The sequence below is a fragment of the Palaemon carinicauda genome, chromosome 30, assembly GCF_036898095.1.
Source record: "Palaemon carinicauda isolate YSFRI2023 chromosome 30, ASM3689809v2, whole genome shotgun sequence".
NCBI classification, from domain to species: domain Eukaryota; kingdom Metazoa; phylum Arthropoda; class Malacostraca; order Decapoda; family Palaemonidae; genus Palaemon; species Palaemon carinicauda.
In genome coordinates this window covers 49,950,850-49,960,849 of record NC_090754.1, presented here as the reverse complement: position 1 = coordinate 49,960,849, position 10,000 = coordinate 49,950,850, and the positions used below count along the sequence as shown (strand labels likewise).

General features: G+C 44.5%; 1 long non-coding RNA gene across 1 annotated transcript in view; it reads right to left on the bottom strand.

Moving 5' to 3' along the window:
- LOC137623776 (uncharacterized) overlaps positions 1-10,000 on the bottom strand; it is a 49,363-nt gene that overhangs the window by 3,966 nt on the left and 35,397 nt on the right. The gene's annotated exons all lie outside the window — the stretch shown is intronic.

The following is a 10,000-nucleotide window of genomic DNA, read 5'->3' as shown; positions in this document are numbered from 1 at the left end:
TTAGGCAGATATGCGAAAAATATTTATCAAAAGGTAAGGGGGTGTATGTTGCGTTTATGGATCTGGAGAAAGCATAAGATAGAGTTGATAGGGAAGCAATGTGGAATGTGATGAGGTTATATGGAGTTGGTGGAAGGTTGTTGCAAGCAGTGAAAAGTTTCTACAAAAGGTAGTAAAGCATGTGTTAGAATAGGAAATGAAGTGAGCGATTGGTTTCCGGTGAGAGTGGGGCTGAGACAGGGATGTGTGATGACGCCGTGGTTGTTTAACTTGTATGTTGATGGAGTCGTGAAAGATGTGAATGCTCGAGTGCTTGGACGAGGATTGAAACTGGTAGGCGAGAATGATCATGAATGGGAGGTAAATCAATTTGTTGTTTGCGGATGATACTGTACTGGTAGCAGACACAGAAGAGAAGCTTGACCCGACGAGTGACAGAATTTGGAAGGGTGTGTGAGAGAAGGAAGTTGAGAGTTAATGTGGGTAAGAGTACGAGAGATGTACGAGAAGGGGAAGGTGGTGCAAGGTTGAATGTCATGTGAATGGAGAGTTACTTGAGGAGGTGGATCAGTTTAAGTACTTGGGGTCTGTTGTTGCAGCAAATGGTGGAGTGGAAGCAGATGTACGTCAGAGAGTGATTGAAGGTTGCAAAGTGTTGGGACCAGTTAAGGGAGTAGTAAAAAATAGAGGGTGGGGCATGAATGTAAATAGAATTCTATATGAGAAAGTGATTGTACCAACTGTGATGTATGGATCGGAGTTGTGGGGAATGAAAGTGATGGAGAGACAGAAATTGAATGTGTTTGAGATGAAGTGTCTAATGAGTATGGCTGGTGTATCTCGACTAGATAGGGTTAGGAACGAAGTGGTGAGGGTGAGATCGGGTGTAAGAAATGAGTTAGCGGCTAGAGTGGATATGAATGTGTTGAGGTGGTTTGGCCATGTTGAGAGAATGGAAAATGGCTGTCTGCTGAAGAAGGTGATGAATGCAAGAGTTGATGGGAGAAGTACAAGAGGAAGGCCAAGGTTTGGGTGGATGGATGGTGTGAAGAAAGCTCTGGGTGATAGGAGGATAGATGTGAGAGAGGCAAGAGAGCGTGCTAGAAATAGGAATGAATGGCGAGCGATTGTGACGCAGTTCCGGTAGGCCTTGCTGCTTCCTCCGGTGCCTTAGATGACCGCGGAGGTAGCAGCAGTAGGGGATTCAGCATTATGAAGCTTCATCTGTGGTGGATATTGTGGGAGGTTGGGCTGTGGCACCCTAGCAGTACCAGCTGAACTCGGCTGAGTCCCTGGTTAGGCTGGAGGAACGTAGAGAGTGGAGGTCCCCTTTTTGTTTTGTTTCATTGTTGATGTCGGCTACCCCCCAAAATTGGGGGAAGTGCCATTGGTATATATATATATATATATATATATATATATACATACATATATATATATATATATTTATATATATATACACACACATATATATATATATATATATAACTATATATGTATATTTATATATAAATATATATATATATATATATATATATTTTTTATATATATATATATATATATATATTTTAATATATATATATATATATATAAGATATATATATATTATATATATATACCATCAGCCGCCGGCTGCCGGGGCCTGCCCCCCTTGCCGACGATCCGCCGCTGTGCCGGCGGTCGCCACTGTGGTGTTGTCCATCTCGGTTGCTCAGTGTGTCCTCCTTGATGTTTACACCCTGCAGGACCGGTCTCCGGCGTGGCGTCGGTCTGCCGGAGCCCCCTAATGAGGCGTTAAGGGACATGCACCCCTTCCTCGGCTGCTGGCACCATGCTGGCAGTCAATCTGATGCAGCCAGATAGCCTGGCCACCTCCATATAGGTATTGTTATACCAGCTAATATAGTGGCTATGCTGTATGGTTTGCACATTACATCATTTCCAGCATACTCTGTGCATCTCAGTGCAGTCGCTTGCCTGAACCTACATATTACTAAGGGGTTTATCCTATTTTCCCCCCTCCCTCGCTAGGCTCTGAGCGGTCTCAGATCCTTCTACACTCTGCGGACAGAGTTCTAAGGAATTGTCTACGGATAAGGTTACGGTAACCGGCTGGGTGGGATTCACAAGTATGTGTCTATCTACTTCCCTTCCTGCTCATCTATCTTGAGCATATAATTAATATGCTAATTATAGATTAAGTTATTCTCAAGTCTAGAATATTGTAAGTCATTCTTATGCCTTCCATGTACTCATGATCTCTTTCTTTTACAGGAGGAGTACATGAAGTGTGAGAGCAACTTCTGTGGAGTTAAACGCCCGGACTTCTACGGGCATAAGGCGTGCCGGACTCACGCCCCCTGCGCCGCCAAGAGACGCGACCTTAAATACTGGGATCCGTAGAACTGTTCAGTCTGCAAGAGTCTCCTCGATGAAGCGTTCAATAATCCTCCTACCACGGAGGTAAGGGACACTGCTAGAGAGAAGCTGCGCAAATGGGTGCGAGGCTTCCAAAAGAACGCCTCTGGACCTTATCTTCCAAATGAAGATATGAGGGCCTTGCTTTTCCTGAAAGCATCCAAGGACTCATTGATCCTCAAGAACAGATTCCCACCGTCCAACTGGTGGTCGAACCTGACATCGTCATGGCACAGTCAATGCGTACGTGCCATTTTGATTCCGACGACGTGGAACGTATGTCGGAGGTGTCAGAAGGTACGGAGAAGACCCTCATGGGCGAAGAGCTCGACTATGAGGAAGATCAGGTGGAATATCCTGATTCGGAGAACGAGGTCGCTCCAGCTACCCCAGTAGCCCTGTGACATCCGAGGAACCTGTTCCTTTGTCTTCCGCCACCCCGGATCCACTTCCATCGGCCACTCAAGAGGTCTTCAAGATGCTAGAAGCCCTCATGGACAAGAAGCTGAGAGACACTCAGGAACATTTCCGGACGACTCTCATCGGCTTCAAACAACCAAAAAAGATTTTGGTTAAGGACTTCCCCCACTGCTCGGATGCTAACTCTTGGAGATACGCCGAGCACATGCCAATCACAACTGGCAAAATATTTATTAGTGAAAGGGTCGGCTCTATTCTTCTGGAAGAAGTGGAGTTCTTCTCAAACTTCGAGGCTTATCCGGACTGTTATGTCCGACTCAGGTCCGAACCAGCCTCAAAAGAAGAGACCGAACCTAAGGAGGTGATAGTGTTCGATCTCGCAAAGGCCCAAGCTATGCTGGCTCACGTAGTGAAGAGTCGGGGTTTCACCAACTCCAAGATGCCAGCACTGAGCAAAAAGTATCCAACCTTTGTTGCTTCAGCTACTGCGACCTTTCCCTTCATTGAAAAGGCCCTCCAAGCGGTCATGAAGACTGTGGAGGAAGGGAAACCTTGCCCTGCACTAGAGGAGTGCAGACCCTTCTCCCTCACTCTTACCCCCGATGACAGTTACTGGAAAGACATCCAGCTTACTTTTACGGTCGGGAAACTAGAACCTGATGTGGCCGGTCGTCAGTTTAACGAGGACCTCCCACGACTGAACGATCATCTCCTTCGTAGGGAACAGGATACCAAGGAGAGACTAGCTGCTTCGCTGTCACATCAGGTACAGCTAGAACTCATGGTCGGGGACACCAGAGTCCCGGACATTTACATGGTCTTTGCAAAGTCACACCTGGAGACTGTTCAGCTTCGCTAGGGCTCTCAGAGCCTGTAGAAAATTTGTGTTTGCCAATGCAACGGTGAAACACAAACCTCGGAGATTGATTTCTTCCAACATCTGGGGCAAACATCTCTTCCCATCCGCCTTGGTGAAAGAGATAGTGGACAAAGCCGTCACTGAGAATCGGAACCTTCTCCACAAGTGGGGCATGTCCCGAAAGAGGAAATCCTCTCAGGACGATGGCCCTCAGCCTAAGAGGAAATCCTCGAAGCTTAGGCTCCAGCAACGTCAACCAAGACGTCAGTTTCCGGGTCCCGCTATTCCCCAAGTAGCTGCACAGCCATAGCAGACCTTCCAACTGGTCCCCCAACCGGTGGTGTCGCAGTAACCAGTCTTCACCCCTGCCTATGAGCAGCATTCCTCTACCTTTCGTCCCAGAGGTAGAGGCTCAGGAAGAGGCTCCGGCAGAGATTCTTCTCACCATCCCTCCAAAGGCAGAGGAGGAAGGGGAGCCAGCGGCCGAGGTGGCAAACCCTCGGGACACCAGAATCAATGAAGTGCTTCCGGTGGGAGGAAGACTCCGGCAATTCCAGGATCGTTGGACCTTCAATCCTTGGGCACACAGCATCATCAAGAAATGACTGGGCTGGAGCTGGACTCAACCACCCCCATCCTTCCAGCAATTCTTCCAACAGTCAACCCCCCTCCTGGAAGAATATGTCCTTGAGCTCTTGAACAAAAAGGTGATCAAGAGGGTAAAGTCAACCAGGTTCCAAGGGAGACTCTTTTGTGTTCCCAAGAAAGACTCAGAAAAACTCAGTTATTCTAGACTTGTCCCCTCTCAACAAGTTCATCGCGAACAACAAATTCAAGATGCTGACTCTGCAACAAATAAGTACCCTTCTGCCTCACAGGGCCTACATGGTCTCCATAGACCTGGCGGATGCCTACTGGCACATTCCTATGAATCACTACGCTTCCTCCTACCTAGGATTTCGACTCCAAATGAAAAGTTACGCCTTCAGGGCCATACCCTTCGGGCTCAACGTGGTTCCACGAATCTTCACCAAGCTGTCAGACGCAATCGTCCAACACCTACGTCTTCAGGGCGTCCAAGTGATGGCCTACCTAGGCGACTGGCTAGTCTGGTCGACATCGCCCGAAGATTGTCTGAGAGCCTGCAACAAAGTCACCCAGTTCCTAGAGCATCTGGGTTTCAAGATAAACGCCGAAAAATCTCGCCTCACTCCAGCTCAGAAGTTCCAATGGTTGGGAATCCATTGGAACCTTCAGTCACACCGCCTTTCCATTCCACCGAAGAAAAGGAAGGAAATAGCAGGGTCTGTCAGAAGGCTTCTAAAATCCAAATGGATCTCAAGACGCCAACAGGAACAAGTTCTCGGCTCTCTACAGTTCGCCTCAGTGACAAACCCAGTGCTTCGCGCACAGCTAAAGGATGCCGCGGGAGTCTGGAGACGATTCGCATCCATCGCTCGAAGAGACCTCAAGAGACGGCTTCCAAACAGACTTCGCTCACTTCTAAAGCCGTGGTCGGAAGCAAAGGCCCTGAAAAGGTCCATCCCTCTTCAACACCCGCCTCCATCGATCAACATCCACACGGACGCTTCATTGGAGGGTTGGGGAGGTCACTCCCACCAACAGCAGGTTCAAGGAACATGGTCTCCCCTATTCAAGACGTTTCACATCAACATCTTGGAGGGCATGGCGGTTCTTCTCCCCCTGAAGTAACTCTTCCCTCCTCCCTCGATCCACATCCGTTTGACTCTGGACAACTCGGTGGTAGTCAGATGTCTCAATCATCAGGGCTCGAGATCGCCCCAGATTAATCAGGTGCTTCTACCTATCTTCCGTTTGACAGACAGGAAGAAATGGCACCTGTCTGCAGTTCACCTCCAAGGATTCAGCAGCGTGACAGCGGATGCTCTATCAAGGACAAGCCCAATAGAGTCGGAATGGTCTCTAGACGCAAGATCATTCTCCTTCATCTCTCGCCAAGTCCCGGAACTTCAGATCGATCTCTTTGCAACGAGCGACAACAATCAACTTCCTCGATATGTGGCCCCGTACGAGGACCCCAAGGCAGAAGCGGTGGATGCCATGTCCCTGGATTGGAACAGATGGTCCAAGATCTACCTGATCCCTCCACCCAACTTTCTGCTGAAAGTCCTCTCCAAACTGAGAACCTTCAAAAGACAGCGGCCCTAGTGGCTCCCAAGTGGCCCCGGAGCAATTGGTATCCCCTGGTCCTGGAGCTGCAGCCCACGCTGATCCCCCTACCGGGCCCAGTCCTCTCTCAACAAGTACAGAAGTAGTGTAATGAAACCTGCTGCTTAAATCTGCATAGAACAGTGAGTTATTTGGGACTCTAACTCTACGGGTGCCTGTGTTGACCCTATGGTGATACATAGTGATTTAATGGACACTTAGTGTTTCTAATAGACTGTTTTTTATCAAGGTGAAATGTCATAGAAATTTTACACGCGTGCCACATGCTCTCGAGCATGGAGTGTTTTTTGGACTATAAAAAGACTGGCGTTCCCCTGGGAACTTGTGTTTCTAAAAAGAAAAATTTTCTTTTCAGACTCAATATCACCGTCTTTCATTTTCCATGTAAATTATCCATTATTATTGTAAATAAATTCTATAATCATTATTGTAATTACTTCTATAATGACTTGCAATCTTAAAAAATAAAATGTCTATTTTATTTACCATGTGAGTCTCCTTTCGCTCCCATTCCTTATTAAGAAATATACGATTGTTATAGTTTCATTTACCCCTTTCATATCTGATCATAAGAATAATATAAGTATTTATATTATATACTCACCTATGTCCTGATAATATTGCTAATCGAATATTAACCTTTGAACTGTCTCCGAGACCAGCATGATCTCTCCACCAGGTGAGTAGTTCTTCACCGATCACTTCGAGATATTCCTCTTGTCCACCAGGACTTCCCTGCTCGAGGGGCAGGAAGCCAGTTCATCGTAGAATCTCTGGTAAGGACAATTACTAAAAATTGTCATAGTCTTTACGGTCTCCAGACCATAGGAATATTGCTCGAAGCCCTAGGCACTTGGATTAAGGGAAAAAATCCACAATACATTAATTCTTGGGTACACTTCCATCAGGACGACATGGCTTGAGATAAAAAAACAGATTTTGAGTGAAGCGAAAAATCTATATTTGGGTGTGATAGCCATGTCGTCCTGATGAACCCTCCCGTCTATTCTAGTTCAGCCTTTCAGGCCCCTCCCTGACCTACTGTATCGCGGAGATTGGTAGGAGCTGAGCTCAGGATGAAGACGGACGTGACGTCATTTAACAATGGCGCCCGTTTGTTTACGTCTCGAGTACCAAAAGTAGCCACGAATGAGAGTAACTTTGGAACGGCTCCTCAGTTACTCAGCCTCCTTCCCATATTGGAGCGTTAACTCTATATGGGGTGCAGATAGCTATGTGGCGTGTTAATACATGCGTCCCCTGCTGATATGCGATATCCTAGAGGGAAACCCTTAGGGTACTTGACCAGAAGTTAGAATTCTGTAATAACCTTTAGTTTAATTCTCTGGGAATATACACTGTAGTTGAATATACCCTAGGAAGCTACTGAAGGAACCTGGCATCAGGACGACATGGCTATCTCCCCCAAAAATAGATTTTTCGCTTCGCTCAAAATCCGTTATATATATATATATATATATATATATATATATATATATATATATATATATATATATATATATATATATATATATATATATATAAGGATGTCTAGATACTTACGGTGAAGAATTATTGGGTCCTTAGTCTGGCCAGACAGTACTTCACTGGACCCCTATCTCTTGTTCGAGCCTATATGCAGTCACTTTAAAGTGTTCAATTTTCATCAAATTCATGACCGATTGCACAACCTTATTTATAAACTCGAGACCATTACCTCTCATCAAAATTTTCAGGCAACTATACCTAGTAATAAAAGAGCACAGCGCCTTGGTTAACAAATTTGCCAATTTATCCAACACTGAGTAAGTATGAGTGTACCGAGTAAATGCATCCGCAAATACACATATATACTTTCTGGCTTCCAGTACGGTGTTTTTACGTTCTTGGAAACAGTTAAAAGTATGAAAACCTTTTTTTTTATTTCTCTAGAGATTTTTTCATTCCTAACTAAAAGAAGGATTCCCGTGCTCTCCTTCATGATCTATCAATCCCTAAATGCCCCGCATACAGACTCACATGTGCAATGTGGATGGCTCAATTTATTGAAGAGGGTGAAAGAGCTACCCGTGCACAGAATTCCCCTCCCCTCTTCTCATCAGCACAATATAAGATATAATTTTCTATAATAGAAATTCTCACGAGGCCCATTCAGAAATTACGGATAGCTCTCTGATTCCCCTTTAATCACTGCTCGCACTCTTTCCATCCATTCCTCTTTTTTCTGTCCCTCTCCGACTTCTTTTATGCCTCAACCTCCCAAGTCAATCAAACCTGCATCATCAGGGCATTCATTATGGACACCCCTGGTCATATCCTCTGCCACCCACATATATTAACCTTCGCTGCTCATGTCTCTCTCTCTCTCTCTCTCTCTCTCTCTCTCTCTCTCTCTCTCTCTCTCTCTCTCATCGCGTCTTCTGACTGCTCATCGGGAAAATTCACAGCCCGTTCTCTATTTTCTCTATTTTGATGGGGGTCTTCAATATTTTGGTTACGTTCTTCGTTCCTATTTTGTGCTCTAGTTATTAATCCTATTACTGCACCTCTAGAGAGAGCATCAGCTACCTTGTTAGCTTTTGAGAACCCTTTATATAAAACTCTAACAATCTCTCAATCCATATCGCTTGTCGATAGGTCCAAAAATTCTATAATACAAATCACGTAAGGGGTGATGATCACTTTGCATCTCAATCGACTGACCTAATAACAAGAACCGATGCCTCTCAAGATCCCAAAGAATAGCCAAAGCCTCTTGATCGAACGTACTATAATTCTTTTCTTCCCCTTTCAATACCAGGGAAGGAAAACAAATGGGTCGCTCTCTGCCTTTATCATTTTGTCGAGAAACTGCGCCACCAATAGCTATGCTACTCGCATCTGTTGTCACTAAAAACGGGCGATCAAATCTAGTATATGTGAGTAATTCATCCTTAGTTAAGGCAGCTTTCAAATGGTTAAAGGCCTTTTCTTCTTCCATTTCACAATTTATTATTTTTTGTTTCTTTAAAGCATCTAAGGGTCTCGCTATCTCTCCAAAACCTCATATGAATTTACAGTAATGCCCAGCGAACCCAAGGAACCCAGTTACTTCCTTAGGGGTACGTGTTTTGGGGAAATTTCTAATAGCCCATACTTTACTGGGGTAGGGTTGGATACCTTCTAGAGTTATTTTGTGACCTAAAAATTCGACCTGTTTACAGATAAATTTGCACTTTGACAAATTTATTTTAATACCATTACGTCGAAATGCTTCAAAGACTTTACAAATATTATTATCATGTTCTTCGGTCGTTTTCCCTGTAGTTATGATATCGTCTAAATAAACAAGAACATTATAGCTAATTAAGGGACACATAACTGCCATCATTACTCGAAGCATTTTTAATACATAAAGGAAGAAAATTAAACTGAAATAGTTGATCGTTAGCTATAAATGCCGTTTCACATTTACTGTCTTCCTGAATGGGTATTTGATAGATTCCAGATTTTAAATAAACAGTTGTAAAATATTTACTATCCCGTACTTTCACAAGTAATTCTTCGATCGAGGGCAATGGAAATGCATTATCCTTAATGACTGCATTCAACTTCCTACAATCAACACACAATCTTACCGAGCCATCCTTTTACCTAACAGCCACAATTGGAGAAGCCATGGGGGATTCGCCCTCCTCAATTATCCCTTGTTCCCTTAATTTATTAATTTCCCTTTCTATCTCTCCCTGGAAATGAATGGGTACCTTATAAGGCCTTGACATGATCGGCTCCTCCTGCCCAGTTTCAATGCTAAAGGGAAATCGATCAATCCTCCTAGGTGGCTCATCTCCTATTGCAATTACATCAGGATAATTATTGACAATGTACCTAACTACAGGCTGATATTCTGACGGACATAGTTTTCGCATTTGCATAACCAGAGTTTGAGTGTGTTCGTCTGTCCGGTCTGGAGTTGTGGCTCCAGACATCCTATTGTAATCAATTTTACATAACTATAATTCCCACACAGTATCACTTCCTAGCACAACTCTTTTATTTGACAAATTAACTATCATTATATCAGCTCTTTTCTCTTTTATTTCTGATAAGCCA